Consider the following 15433-nt stretch of genomic DNA (forward strand, 5'->3'; position numbering starts at 1 on the left):
CCTCATCTACAAAGAGCGAACCGGCTGTCAAGAAGCTAAAACAAAAGGCTAATATCCATAGACAACCGAAACAGGTGAAAAATCAAAATCAGCAAAGAAACCTAAGATACAAAAAGAATCTCTCAGAGCGAAAGCAGTTTTGGCGCTCTCAAAACACTCATTTCTCTTATCATGATAGAAATTCAAAGTCAGAGAAAAAGACTTTCGGGCCGCATGAGGAACAGAACCGAAAGGATAGGTTCGGTCCTGAAAGCAAAAGCAACCGAAAGGACAGGTTCGGTCCCGAGAGCAACAGCAACCGAAAGGATAGGTTCGGTCACGAAGGCAAAAGCTACTGAAGGTCCAGGTTCGGTCCCTCAAATGACCAAAAACAAAAGGGTCATTTAGAGCCTCAAGTAAGGAAAAACTCCCATCTAAATTCACCCATTCGAATTCTTCTCATTCTCAATTCTCTTCTAAACCCTATTCTTTTCCTGCACAAAATTCAAAATCATCAACGAACTTGAAAGGAAAATCGAAGATTTCCTCAGTCCAGGAAGACCGAAAGCAGACTAATACCCAAACACCAAAATCTGAAACCAAAACGTCTGTTACTAACCCTAACAAAATCAAAGTTTTCACTATTAAGAGGAAAGATGAAACAACATTAATAAAAAAAACATATCTTGTTGATGTTTCTCTTACTATTCCCGTTCCCGTGAAAGGCTCACGTGGACCCAAACTTTGGGTTCCTAAATCTGCTTAATTTTTGCAGGTTATAAGTGACGAGCCGTTCGACGAAGAATGGTACATTAACAGTGGCTGCTCACGTCACATGACAGGAAGGAAGGAAGAGCTAAGGGAGTTTCGATCTCTTCAAAATGGTGGGAATGTCGAGTTCGGTAACAACTCTTATGGAACGATAAAGGGTTATGGGATGATAACCAATGGAGACTTTACAATAAGAAAGGTGGCGTACGTTGAAGGGTTGCAGCACAATCTCATCAGTGTATCTCAACTGGTGGGTGGTACCAGTCTCAAGGTTTCATTCGAGGACGAAGGTTCAGAGATTATAGAAAAGAAATCAAACTAGGTCATTCTCAAATCAGACCGAAAAGGCAAAATGTTTCCTCTTAATCTCAAACCAATCAAAGGAAATCCAGCTATATGTCTTTTGTCCAAAGCTCATTCTGACGAAAGCTGGTTGTGGCACCGAAGACTCTCACATCTCAACTTCAAAGACATCAACAAGCTTGTCACCGGAGGTCATGTTCGGGGTCTTCCCTTGCTCAAGTTTGATCGTGAACACTTGTGCGCTGCATGTGAAATGGGGAAACAAAGTCGTCAAAGTCACCCATCCATCATAAACACAAAAGTTGTTGAACCACTTGAGTTGCTTCACATTGACTTGTGTGGTCCATCATCAATTGAAAGCATTGGTGGTAGCAAGTATATTCTTGTTATCGTTGATGATTTCTATCGTTTTACATGGGTGTTCTTTCTGAAGCACAAATCTGAGGCTACTCCTAAGCTAAAGATGTTCATCAAGCAGGTTGAAGTGCAACTGAGAAAAGTCGTTCGCAACATTAGGAGCGACAATGGACTGGAGTTCATGAACATAGAATTTGAAGACTTTTTGGCAGAAAAAGGAACCAGTCACAACTTCTCAGCCCCCTACATGCCTCAACAGAACGGAATTGTCGAAAGACGAAACCGATCATTGTGTGAGTCGGCCCGAACTATGCTACGTTTCGCTTCTCTTCCTTTATATTTCTGGGCTGATGCTATTGCTGCAACGTGTTTTACGCAGAACAGGTCTTATCTCAACAAGCGTTTCTCTCTTACTCCTTATGAGATCATCAATAACAGGAAGCTGAACGTAAAATTCTTCCATGTGTTCGGATCACGATGCTTCATCTTCAACTCCAAAGAACATCGCAACAAGTTTGACGTTAAAGCTGATGAAGGAATATTTCTGGGATATTCTCTTACTTCAAAAGCATACCGGGTCTTAAATAAGCATTCTAGGAAGATCGACGAAACATATTATGTGACTTTCGATGATAACTACGTCAAGAAGCTAAAGGCTACTGAAGAAGCAATTGGAGAGATTTTCTCTCAAACAGGTCAGGTCACGACCACCATTGCTAATTTGTTTGATCAGTTTGTGGAATTATTCGATGATCCTGAGAAAGCTACTCTCTCGGAAGCCAAGGCAGCAGACAACAAAATCGACCATCTAAAGCAAATCGTCGAAGATGCAGCCAAACAAATGGGTGACGGAGAACAAGTTACAAACGAACCTCCTCAACAAGGTACTTTAGTCGAGGAGGAGAATCCATTTCCTTCAAATCAACCGAACTTACACTTTCAGGGGGAGAATTCTATTCTTGTAGCACCCGAAAGTCCTGTAGCACTCGGAAGCTTAGCTACAACCGAAAGTCCTATAGCACCAGAAAGTCCAGCTACACCTGAGAGTTCTGCTGCACCTGAGAGCTCATCAGTCGAGGGGGAGAATTTCGACATGTTTTTCGAGGACGATAGTCAATCTGAATTGGAAGAAATGGTCAACGCCGAATTGGATCCATCTTATGATCCAAATTATCCTCCTTTTATTAAATGGACCAGAGATCATCCTGTATCTCAGATAGTGGGTAATGTCTCTGAAAAAGTCCTAACCCGATCTCAACTGAAGGCAAAGCAATCATCTCTATTCTCCAAAGTAGAGTTCTGCATGTATAATTCTTTCGTATCCAAAGTTGAGCCTAAGACTGTCAACACAGCTCTTGATCATTCCGATTGGGTACAAGCCATTCAAGATGAACTCAATGAGTTTGAAAGAAACAAGGTATGGCGCCTCATTCCAACTCCTAAAGATGCCTCAGTCGTTGGTCTCAAATGGGTTTTCAGAAACAAAATGGACAAGGAAGGCAACGTAATTCGAAATAAAGCTCGTCTCGTGGTGAAAGGATACTGCCAGGAAGAAGGAATTGATTACGAAGAAACTTTTGCTCCGGTAGGTTGGCTGGAATCTGTTCGAATATTTCTGGCCTATGATGCACACAAGAACTTCGAGGTCTACCAAATGGACGTAAAATGCGCCTTTCTAAATGGAGAACTTGAAGAAACGGTTTACGTGGAGCAACCTCCTGGTTTTGTCAATGAAAAGTACCCAAATCACTGTTATATTCTGGACAAAACAATTTATGGTCTGAAACAAGCACCTAGGGCATGGTATGAAACACTACCTAATTTCTTAAAGATGTCAAAATTCAAACAAGGTTCGGTTGACCCAACCATCTTTCGTAAGAAGGAAGGTAACCACCTTATGATAGTTCAAATCTATGTCGATGATATCATCTTTGGCTCAACGAATCCTAGCTTAACAGCTGAATTCAGAAAGCTGATGGAGACTAAATTTGAAATGAGCTCAATGGGTCCAATTAACTTTTTCCTTGGTTTAAATATTAGACAGGGACCTGAAGGCATCTTTATCAACCAGGAAGCATACACCAAGACTCTTCTTGCTAAATTTGGCATGATGGGAGACTCAAAGGTCAAAGTTCCAATGGCATTCGGCACCAAGCTCACACCATCCTTGGAAAAACCGGCAGTCGATGTTACGCGATACCGCCAGATGATTGGGTCCTTAATGTACCTTGCTGCTAGCAGGCCTGATATAATGTTTTATGTATGTTATTGTGCTAGGTTTCAGGTGAATCCTCGTGAACCACATATGCTTGTAGTGAAAAACATACTCCGGTATTTGAAACGAACCACCTCCCTCGGTCTATTGTATCCATCAAACTCAGGTTTCTTCGTTCAAGCCTACTCAGATGCAGACCTTGGAGGATGTGGTTTAGACAGGAAAAGCACCATTGGAGGCTGCCAATTCCTAGACGGGAAGTTGGTTAGCTGGCAATCAAAGAAATAGACATGTGTTTCTCTGTCTACAGTCGAAGCAGAGTACATCGCAGCTGCCTCTTGTACATATCAAGTGATTTGGATCCAAAGCCAGCTCCGTGATTATGGACTCAATATGAAAAATATCCCACTATATTGCGATTCAGAAAGTGCAATTAGGATCTGTCATAACCCAGTGCAACACTCCAAGACCAAGCATATTGCACTGAGGTATCACTTTATAAAGGATCATGTGGAAGATGGAAACGTCGAAATTCACTTTGTTCGAACCACTGATCAACTGGCCGATATCTTCACCAAAGCTCTTCCTGAAGTGAGTTTCAATAAAATTCTACACGGGCTAGGAATGATGGAATCAGAGTCAATACCAAAAACTACTTCTCAAAACTAAAAGTTGGAAGCGAAATGAACAGAACGTTCGGGTTCGGTTCACATGTGTGCCGAAATGAACCGAACGCTCGGGTTCGGTCCTATTCTCTTATCTTCGCCTATCACTCAAAGGTAGTTTCTTTGGCTATAAACCTTTTGTATCTTTTTCAAATTTTGGTTCTTATTTTCAAAGTTTTTTTTTTATTTTAATTTCAAAATTCTTTTCTTTCTCAAATTTTTTTTTTGCAACCGAAATAGACCGAACGCTCGGGTTCGGTTCCAAATTTTTTTTTTTGTCTCATTTTTTTTTTCTTTCTCTCTTTAAATTAAAAATTCCAATTTTTTTTAATCAAAAACTCTAAAAACATTTTTTTTGTACAAATTGTTTTATCTCATATTTTTGTGTGGCTATTTGTGTGGAGTTTCTTTCATTAGTTAAGTGTCCCTAGAAGCATGCTGCTGTATGTGTCCAAAGCCTCACCCGATTCAGAATAATAGCCTTACTGACTTGGTATATACAAACCTTGTCTTCCCAATTAGGCTTTTATATTTATTCTAATCATGAGCTACCTTACTCTCTTCTCACATGAGATAAGAGTTTTCTGCTTGGTCCTTATTTTAATAGCAGAGGTACTTTGGTCTCTTTACACCATCTACACTACTTTTCTCCATCTCATTCGCTTCATAAACGTAACCCTTGAGACTCTCAGAAATTACCACTGAGGTTTATGGTTACACAACTTCTGTGTTCATGATCTTAGCTTCGTGCCACTACATGCTAAGTGAAACCCACAATTCAGTACTTATTATGCATTGACGGTGAACAATCAACCTTGTTCTAGCTTTTACTAATGAATTGACGAACTTATCCATGGGGATGTAACATGAAATCTCTAATTTCTTTTTGTGTGATTCCTATGCAATTGTTAAAACCCATAACATTTCTTCCCTTGGAATCCAGTTTTATTTTTCTTTGAGATTTCACATAAAATATTTTCACAATGCCACATAGATTCTTTTCAAACCTACTTGTTCAACAGACTACATTGGTCTCACAAGTACTTCAGTAGATTTCTGTCTTATGTCAAGATCAGAAATTCTAAACTGAAGCGAAAGCCACCCAAATCAGCCTAATTAAAAGAAGCCTTTTAACACTTCTCAATAAGTGTCTGATCGTTATTCAACGGGAAACCAAACAAAAACTTTAAGGTCTCTCTTGACTTTGAAGGAAGTGATTTGTGCCCGGGATCCATTGTTTCATGTCTTTATTGACATCACAATTTCCTACATATGTGTTGCTTTACTTCTTTTTCTTTTACACACTCAGCACGAAAATCTTTTTGATTTTCCATAATTCTGGTTTCATTACTTACATGGCAATTTTTTTTAAAGACGTGTGGCTCACATTATTACACGTGGTCATTTTGATTTAAGATGACGTTCCACTCTAAAGGGATAAGATGCTGACTCAGGCGGGAGTCCAATCGATTTGATTTTCAAATGGCGCTTCAATGACAGGCGTGCGAAGTGGAACCCTTTTTTCTTAAACGGCGCCTGATGGGAAGGCGCGTGAATTGGGACAGTTCTTCTCTCTCCTGCGTAATCATCGGGGCTACCAATTGTCACGCATCAATCACCTCCGAAAAACCCTTCGTATTTCCTTCAAAGATTTGGGAACGGATTCTTCTCACTCCTTTTGCCACAGTATAAAAGGTAATTTTAACCATTATTTACCTCTTTACTGCACCCAAAATTCAGAGAGCAAGAAAAGCTTTGAGAATTCTACTGTTCATCATCTCTCCCAACTTCTTCGCTTCAATGGTGGATTCATCATCTGTTCATGCCACTTCCCACATCCTGCCGATTCGTCCTCAACAGAGTATGATCATCGATCTTACTCCACACATTTACGACGCCTTCATGTTCCCGATCATCGAATGCCTCAAATACTCGCCGCTTGCTCCCGCTCTCACCAAAGCTGAAGTTGTTCCAATGGAATTTTTATCCCAAATCTTTGCCACTGCTCATTACGATAAGTCTGTCGATAGGATCTTCTTCGACATTCTTGATCACAAGGCATCAATCTCCAAGCAGCGATTCTGCTCACTTTTAGGGTTTGAACTTGATTCATCTAGGGTTAATCCTGAATCCATTCCAGTGGGTCACTTGTTTTCTATGTTCTATAACATGGGATACACCGAGGTTCTGACGACGGTCACTACGTTCAAGAAATCGTGCCTGCCTCCATAACGGAACAGGTTATTTACGGTGCTATTCAAGGGGTTATCGGAACGCAGTGCCGGTTCATACGGAGCGAGTCGTCTGTTCATCACGATTCTTTATGGGGTATACAACGGTATCAACCTGGATTATGAGTAGGTGTTATGGCAACAACTGATCCAGAGCCTTGCATCCACATCTCGACATTCAGAGATCTCCTACGCTCGATTCTGGATGTTGGTCACAAAATGGGTGATGGACAAGTATCACGTCCCCATTGTTGCTGATTCTCCACTCTCTTCGATTGGTACTTTCCATACCACGAAGATCATAGTCTCCGATGCATCAAAATTTCAGTTTATTGGCTCCATCCCTGAGTCAATGTTTGGAGACGTTCCTGCTGACAGCCGTATCATCCGAACCTACAAGGAGTTTTGTCGCTCTGGTCCTAGAGAGCTCACTCCTGAGATGATCAAATCCATCCACGAAGCTGATAAGCCCGCTCCAAGGGGAAAGAAGAATGAAAAGGGAAAAGACAAACAGGTTGGCAAGGGAGCGAAAGGCCCTTCTCCCAAGAAACGAAAACCTACCAAGGCTGCTCACTCTCCTCCACTGAAGAAGAGAGAAACCCAACCTAGGCGAAAGCTGATACTTGCTTCCTCGTCAAGCGAATCTGAGGAAGACAATTCAGACTCTGACGAGTCCCCTCGTGGTAACACTCCTCCACGATCGCCTACCCCAGAAGTACACTTTTCCAATTCACCTGTCTCTTCTCCATAAATCACCATTCCTATTTCCATTCCCCCCATAACCTCCACTACTCAAATCCCATCTACCTCTATCCCAGTACCCCCTCCCATTTTCACTGAAGCTACCACAACAACAGCTGAAGTAAGAACCAACGTATCTGATACGGGGGCTCCTACTAAAGCACCCGAACCCACTCCCACTACTGAACCTACTTCACAACCCGAACCTACTTCCACTACCGAGCCTCCACCCTCACCTCCACCCTCCTCTCCTGCTCAATCCGTAGAGGATGAAGAACCATTTCTTGGTGGGGAGGACATGACATTTGATTCGGTCTACTACAGTCTGTATCAGGTGCAAAGTGATGATGATGATGATGATGCTCCCGTCACCAAAAAACATCTCAAGGAGCTTCACGAGAAGATTGATTCTCTCATCGCTTCCTCTTCTTCTTCATCACAGTCTACCATTTCTGAGGTTTCTATTCAGAGGATAGTTGACGCTTTTACTAAGGCTCATGAAGCCTCCGTTAGCTCAGCTACTGTCGCCATTAACGCATCCACCAAAGCCTGTGCTGCTGCGACCTAAAAAGTCAAAAAACTATTTACTGATGCCTCCTCTCTTTTGCAGTATTTACAGGAAACTGCCGAAGCCACTAAAACGAAGCTTGACCCCACCGTCAACAAGCTGGCTACCTCAGTTGCCTCTGAACTGACGTCCTTCGCCACTCTTCGTCAAACTCTCACCGACGACAACTCTGCGTTTAAGGCGACCATTGAGGAGCACCTTACCAAGCTTCAAGAAGATCTAGCTGCCGATAACGCCCTCATGGACGCTCTCGCTAGAAAGACCACTGCTCTTAAGGTCAAGAATCTTCAACTCTCCAATTCTCAAAAGGAGATTGAGTCACTTCGATCTGAAAGAGAGGTGATTTCATCGTGTGTTTCGGATGTCCACACAGCACTTTCAAACATCCTTGAAGCACATGATCCAATATTAAACTATTCAGTGAGGCGTACTCTCGCGGAAAAGCTTGCTCCTGCTCTTTCTCTCCTGAGCAAAATTGAAGGGCTCCTTGAGTTCGTGTCCATTCCGAAACAAGGGGGAGAGAATGTATCTCAACCGCCTCCCACTTCTACAGCAACAAAAACAACTGAACCTCCTCCAACAGGCCAAGCCTCAGGTTCGGGTGTAAAAGACAAAGGGAAACAAATTGCTGAAGATAGTGACGACGACAAAGAGACGATTGCTGATCTCTTGAAAAAGCAAGTTCGAGATAAGGACGCTGATATGAGCGCTCGGGTTGCTAGAGAGGCTGAGGAAGCTGAAAGAAAGATGAAAGAAGCTCACGACCTTCTTGAGAGTAGGAAAACCCTTTTTCCTCCTTGGACTCTTGAGAAGTTGCTGAAAGAAGCAATTGAAACCCCAAGCATCCTGTGGCTCGAACCGGTGATCTCACTTGATCGTATCAATTCTGTCGATTCTCAGTTCGACATGCCACTGACCCGAAAGGCCTTCATCTTCCATGCATTTGACAACGTTGCAGATATCCCTCATCCTCATCCTAAGGTTGACAGGGATCTTGTCGAGTTCTATCTGAGAGCTGCCCAACCACAATATCAAACATGGAGCGCTCAGAAGATTATCAACGTTCGGGTCCTCAAGCCGTATCGGGAAGGAAATTTCACGAACGTTCGGTTCAAGGTGCTGAGAGGTTCTGCCAAGACCGAACATGCCATTTCGCTTGCTGATCTTCCAAATTTAAATCCACATGATTGGATTATTTTGCACAACATCCTTTTTACAAATGAAGCAGAATATGGTCCGATCATTGACCACTTCAAGAGGATGCTTGTCTGCTACATCATGGAAGTTGCCATGATGGATCAGGAGATCACTAGTGTCTTCAAGAAAAAGCCTACTATTTCTCCTGTTGGCTCAGCAAGTGATCTAAACATGATGCAGATGGGGAAGATAGACCTGAAAAGAAATTCTGTTATGCTTACCAGAAACGAAGGCCAAAAATTCCTGTTCGCTTTGGCAGACAAACATCTATACACCACTGCATGTCTGGAACATGTTTTGGGTATCATTCATCGTTGCAAGCAAAGCTCAGATGATGACAAGAAGTACTTCGATGATATGATCCAGTGGTACATTCGCTTCAAACAGACAATCCTCGCTCTTATCCCTCGTCTGTTTGATACCACTAAGAAGGTTCCGGCAGCTGGACCCAACAAGAAGAAGTGATAGTCTCGCTCCAATTGACGCAAAGGGGGAGATTTTTAGGTCCAGTTAGTGTTGCGTCTTGGGCTCGTTAGCTAGTCCAGTTTAGTCTCCGGTATGGGCTTGTCCATCCGTGAGTTATTTTGTAGGGTTTATTATTTATAGATGCTTGCATGCATTCAAGAAGGTAAGATTGGATAGAGATTTTCATAACGTTTACGTTCTTATCTTTTGTAACCCTAGAATCCTTTACAGCGGAAGTTCTTCATCGAGCTCTGCTGAGGATTGAGTTAATAGAATCATTCGACTCATTTAGATCCATTCTTGTGTTTTTGTCTTACTGTTATTACTTTCTTGATTTGCCTGTTATAAGATCTAATCGATCAAGAGTATTATAAACTCATCAGTTAAACCGGATTTTTTTTCTTGAACTGCCCTAGTTGTGAATCACGTGGTTGTCTATTATGGACTTGCCACGCTATAATTGAGAAAGCATTCAGGAATTAGGCACGTAAACTCGAGATTCCATAAAGGGATGGAAGAATGAGTTCTTCTTTGTCAACAATCACCCCATTTCCAGAAACAGGGTGGTTGGTACCACCTAAGATTGTGATTCTGACTCTATCCCTAAATTTACCAAAGATTAGATGAGGGATGTCGAGTACTTGGCTAAAAAATACGCTCCTAAATGGTTTGATCCTGATGAGGATATGTTGGGAATGGCTGGATTGAGCCCCTTTTAGGCTTCCAAGGGTAAGCGCCTATTTACCTTGTTATCAGTAAGGTTTTTCAACTCATAGATCGCCTTTGCGAAATAGTGTCAAAGGATACTATAACTATCTATCAGGGGCATTTAGTCGCTTCCCTTGGTCCCAATGCCATTGACCACATACTCGATCATAACTATAGTAAGATTGACAGAGAGACATCTAAGAATCTAAGTTGAATTTCCAACAAACTACCATAGAATTCTAGAAAAAAAACTAGCACGTCCTTAGCTGATGCTAAAAGTCCTTCGAAGTGAGGAAGCAAAGCTCTTCCTAAGATTTCTTTTAATATTATCGATGTTGCTTTGTTGAAAGTGTTTTCTACCCAAGCTGATAGTGAATGCAACCCGATATAACTAAACGAATTTGTAAGATCATTTGTCCCTTAAAGAGTTTGTATTTATATACTGCTGGAACCACTACTTTTACACCACTACCTTTACTGTTGTTCTCCAAGAGCACGATTGTAACATCCCATTTTTCTGGTGTGTGTTATTATTTTTGCATTTTAATTATTTAATTCATTTTTTTTATTTAAAAAAATGAAAGGGAAAATAAAATACTTCATTAACCTAAAATAAACTTGTATTAGATGGAAGGACTAAAATGGAGAATTTCTAAACTTAAGTTGTCAAGGTATTAGGACTTGGGACCGTGAATTTTGAGTTAATGGTGCATGAAGTCACATGGGCTTCACGCCCATCTTGTTGGCCACGATTAAAGGCTCCGACCTTTGTTTCCTTGTAGCCCAAAAATATTTTCTCCCACCTTATACCTCCTTGGACCGTACCCTAGTTCCTCCCCCTATTTTGTGTTTTATCTAAAAACAAGGAAGAAGAAAGAAAAATCATGTTGAGGGAAAGAAAGAAGAAGGAACCACTAGTACAAAAAAAACCTACGGTCACACTTTCCGAAAAATGGTCTGTGATAGTTTTTATTAAAAGTGTGGCTAAAGGTCACGATAAAAATTTAGAGACTGTTTTTGGATAAATTTAAATTAGTTTGTGTGGCCATTATATAGATAATCAAAACTTTAACCACACTTAATTATACCAAATGTGACAAATATTAGTCACACTCGAACACTGAGGCCATAGGTCACAATCAACCATAGGCCATATGGCACAATCAACCACAGATATCGATTAAGATTATCATATTTTTTTTATGAGAGACAGTAGATAAACGTATTGTGACATGATTCAGTTGTATGTGTGTCTATAACCTGGTGCGTTTTTAGCCACATAACAGATAAAGTAGCTAAAAGGTGATACATATGGTCACACTAAATATTTGTGGGTCCATAGGTTGGTTATGTACTAGTTGTACTTAGTTAACACAAGAAAAGAAAACAAGTTAGTATTGGTTATTTACGGTCATGTACCTTTTATTATGTGTGTCAAAATATGATGAATTGTCTTGAAAAAAAATTGTGAGTGTAAGTGGCATTTGGTTATAGTTAAAATTATTATGTGTGTCTATAGGTAAATCTAGTTATAGACGAAAAATAATTTGTGATCAATATAATTATAGTATGATCATTGAATGTGTGACTATGATTATATAATGGTCATTGTTTTCGTGCTACTGTGTGTCTAAAGTTAAAGAATAGTCATCATAAAACAAAAATATGTTGCTGTAAGTATTTACCGGTGACATATTAATATATTTTGAACTTGGTTAAAAATCTGGTTAAGAGAAATAAATAACACCAAAATACCCTTTGTTGACAAGTCAACGATTTGACTTCTATAGAGTTATTGAGTCCCACCCAAATTGCATTAAATACGATTAGACTTTGGGATAGTTTTTGCAAAAAAAATGTCATTTTTTCGTGTGAAGATTGTTGGAATTGCCTATCAAATGAGTTTTGGTTATATATCAGTTTAACTGTTGGGACCTATTTTGGAGTGATGTCATGTACAAAACCAATAGTTAATGTTGATTTTTAATGACTAACATGCACACTAAAACAAACTTTCAAGAAACATATTCTTCTCTTTTATGCAAGTAACTATCCTTTTGTGCACACTTCATGACCCTCACCACCACTTCCAAACATTAGCATCGGTTCCTACACATATGTTGTAGGGTAGTGGCATTCTATAGGGGTATTGTACATGCTCTAATGATTCTCCTGATAACTTACATAGAAAGAATTCTCATTTTTATCTTTGTTGTTGGTCATCAAACTGATGGAAGAGTTTAGATCTTTTAGTGGTGATGGTGGTGGTGGTGATAAGAGATGAGTGATATGATCTTAAAAAAGAAACACAAAGTACAATGCTAAAATTGGGTTGGTTAAAAAAAACTCAAAATCTACTGGTACAATTGGCTACTTTTCCAAATAACATTAAGGTGCAATGCCATAAATGATTAGTTCTCCGAAAAACAAATCATAGAGCAATGCTATAATTGGTTAAACAGGTGGAACATAGTACTAAGTTTGACCAACACCTCATTTTTAGTGATCTAAGTTTTCATTTGGGCAAATCATCAAACAGTTGATATGTGATACTAAAATAACTATAATTTACAAATGAAAATAGATGCTCGTACCAATTGACCACTAGATGTAATTAACTTGTTTGGATCAATGGATTCCAAATTGCAAATCTGGAAACAGAACCCCAATAAATCTTATAAAGCTTCAACTATAACCACAAAAAAACTAAAAAAATGGATTTAGGTCTAACTGATTTTGATTTTAGGTATTCAAATATGTTTTTTTTCCTTTTTATGGGATTGAATGTGGCGCTGATGCCTTCCTCAATCAATGACAATTGAGGCGAGGTGGATCGGTGAAGGTTGCCAGCAAGGCGAAGCTTTGGTTGAGCGGTGGTGAGGCGTTAGACCGGTGGTGGTGCATAGAACGATGGACCAGGCTGTAGATGAATATGAAACGCAACATAGAATATGTGAAGCATACATTGAAGTTCGGTGTGAGCGGGAACTGAAATCGATTGGCGGGTGGTGAGAGATTGGTCAAATTTTTGGGGGAACTTTGAAATCTAAACTATAGCCAAAGTTTGGGGGAGCGGAGTATGTTGGAAATATCCAACCGAATTAAAAATAAATGTCAAAATTTTAAAATTTTAAATTCTACTTATTGTTATTATTATTATTAACTTTATTATTATTATTATTATTATTATTATTATTATTATTATTATTATTATTATTGTATTTTTATTATTTTTTTTGTATATGAATGTAAATATGTATGTGTGTATGTATATGTGTATGTGAATTTGTGACATAAATATGCTATTATAAAACAATTAACAAAAAGTATACTATTTTTGGCATATGATGTATAAATTTAAAACTATATTTCTAATAATTTGCAACTAATAAATAAAAAATATTAATGAAATGTGTGAGTCTAGGTGTGGATGCATATATGGGTATAGGTGGGAGTATGGTGAGGTAGATATATGTATGGGTGGGTTGGAGTAGATATAAGGAGTGTTGGTGGGGATCTGATTATATGTGTTAGTAGTGAAGTGGGTGTGTGTGTGTGTGTATATATATATATATATATATATATATATATATATATATATATGGGGATTTGGAATAGGGTAGGGTGGGGCAGGTGTTGGTGTAGGTTTGTACGTCGGGTTGTCTGGTTGTGGGATAGGGTAGGATGGGTATAGTGGGAGTATGCTAAGGTAGGTATATGTATGGGTGGGTTATGTGGCATAATCCGTAAGCCATAAGCCTTAATCCCTAATCCATAAACCTTAAGCCCTAATGTATAAGCCTTAAGTTGTAAAGCTTATGGTTAATGCCTCATGGCTTATCGCTTATGTATTAAGGCTTATAGCTGAGGGCTCATGACATAAGACATATGGCATAGGGCTTAGGGTTTATTTAATAGTGTTTAGGGCTTAGATATAGGTTTATGGCTTATGGGTTGTACTTTAGATACTAGGGCTTAAGGATTAAGGCATTAGGCCTATGATTTAAAGATTAGGGCTTACGTCTTATAGTTTAGGGCTTAAGGCTTAGGGCTTATTGCTAACTACTTAGAGATTAAGTCATACATATTATGGTTTAAGGCTTAAAACTTAGGGCATATGACTTATAACTTATGGCTTAATGTTTAATGCTTAAATCCCATTCCCACAAACACATGTTGATACCTACCCTACCCTACCCCACACCCCATACCCACCAAGACTTATAGCACCCACGTCACCCCACATCTACAATCATACTCCTATGCCCACCCAATCTCACTACATATAACATACACGACCTACACATAGACACACCTACCCTGTGACAACCCTATTTTTCCCAAAAAGCATTGTAAACACTCGAAAGATAAAAACAACGAAATTAACCTCGAAAATAAAGTGTTCAAGTGTCTAAGTTGGGATGCATCAAATATTAGATATCATGCCAAGGTTTCCAAAAACATAAAGAACGCTCAAAACCGGGTTATATTGAAGAAATTATAACCACTCGTATATTTACGACACGACGTTAAAACATTATTTGACGTAAAAAAAATAAAATCTCAATAAAATGCATTTTAGCCTTAAGTATCTAAACAAAAGTCGTAGATCTCGTTGAAAGGTGAGCGTGCATAAAAAGATCGCCCAAATTGGACCTCGTATGAAGAAGTTACGACTTTTCAAAGTTTCACAACAGTAGTAGAGAGCTAAAAACTCGGATTTAAGATCGAGTGTTATTTAGCTATCGCCACCTAAACGGAAGTTGAAGATCTCCTCAGTAGTAATAAAACGATAAAAAGACAAACGAAAACCTACGTCGAATAAAGAACCTATGAATTTTTAACGAACTTTAGGAGGCCCGGCCTATTAAAATTATATCATTAAAAATAAAGTCAAAACTAGCCGACGAAGTCTAAATGAAAGTTGTAGAGCATAATCTCACTACGCGTGGATATAAAGAACGCAAAAAAACGGAGCTCGTACGCGAAAGTTACGGAATTTAGAAGTCGGAAGCCAGGATTACGCCCCGCGTAGTGAGGGAGTACGCCCCGCGTACTAGACCCAGAGTCGAGTCCCATCGGCCCGCCCAAGCTACGCTTAGCTAGACCCGAGTCGTAAGCCATGACGCCATATTACGCCCAGCGTAACGACGTACGCGCCGCGTACTCCAAAATTACGCCCCGCGTACTCACTCTTCCAGCACTATAAATAGATGGCATCAGCTGCGAGTTT

The sequence above is a fragment of the Lactuca sativa genome, chromosome 3 (genome assembly GCF_002870075.4).
Source record: "Lactuca sativa cultivar Salinas chromosome 3, Lsat_Salinas_v11, whole genome shotgun sequence".
NCBI classification, from domain to species: Eukaryota; Viridiplantae; Streptophyta; class Magnoliopsida; order Asterales; family Asteraceae; genus Lactuca; species Lactuca sativa.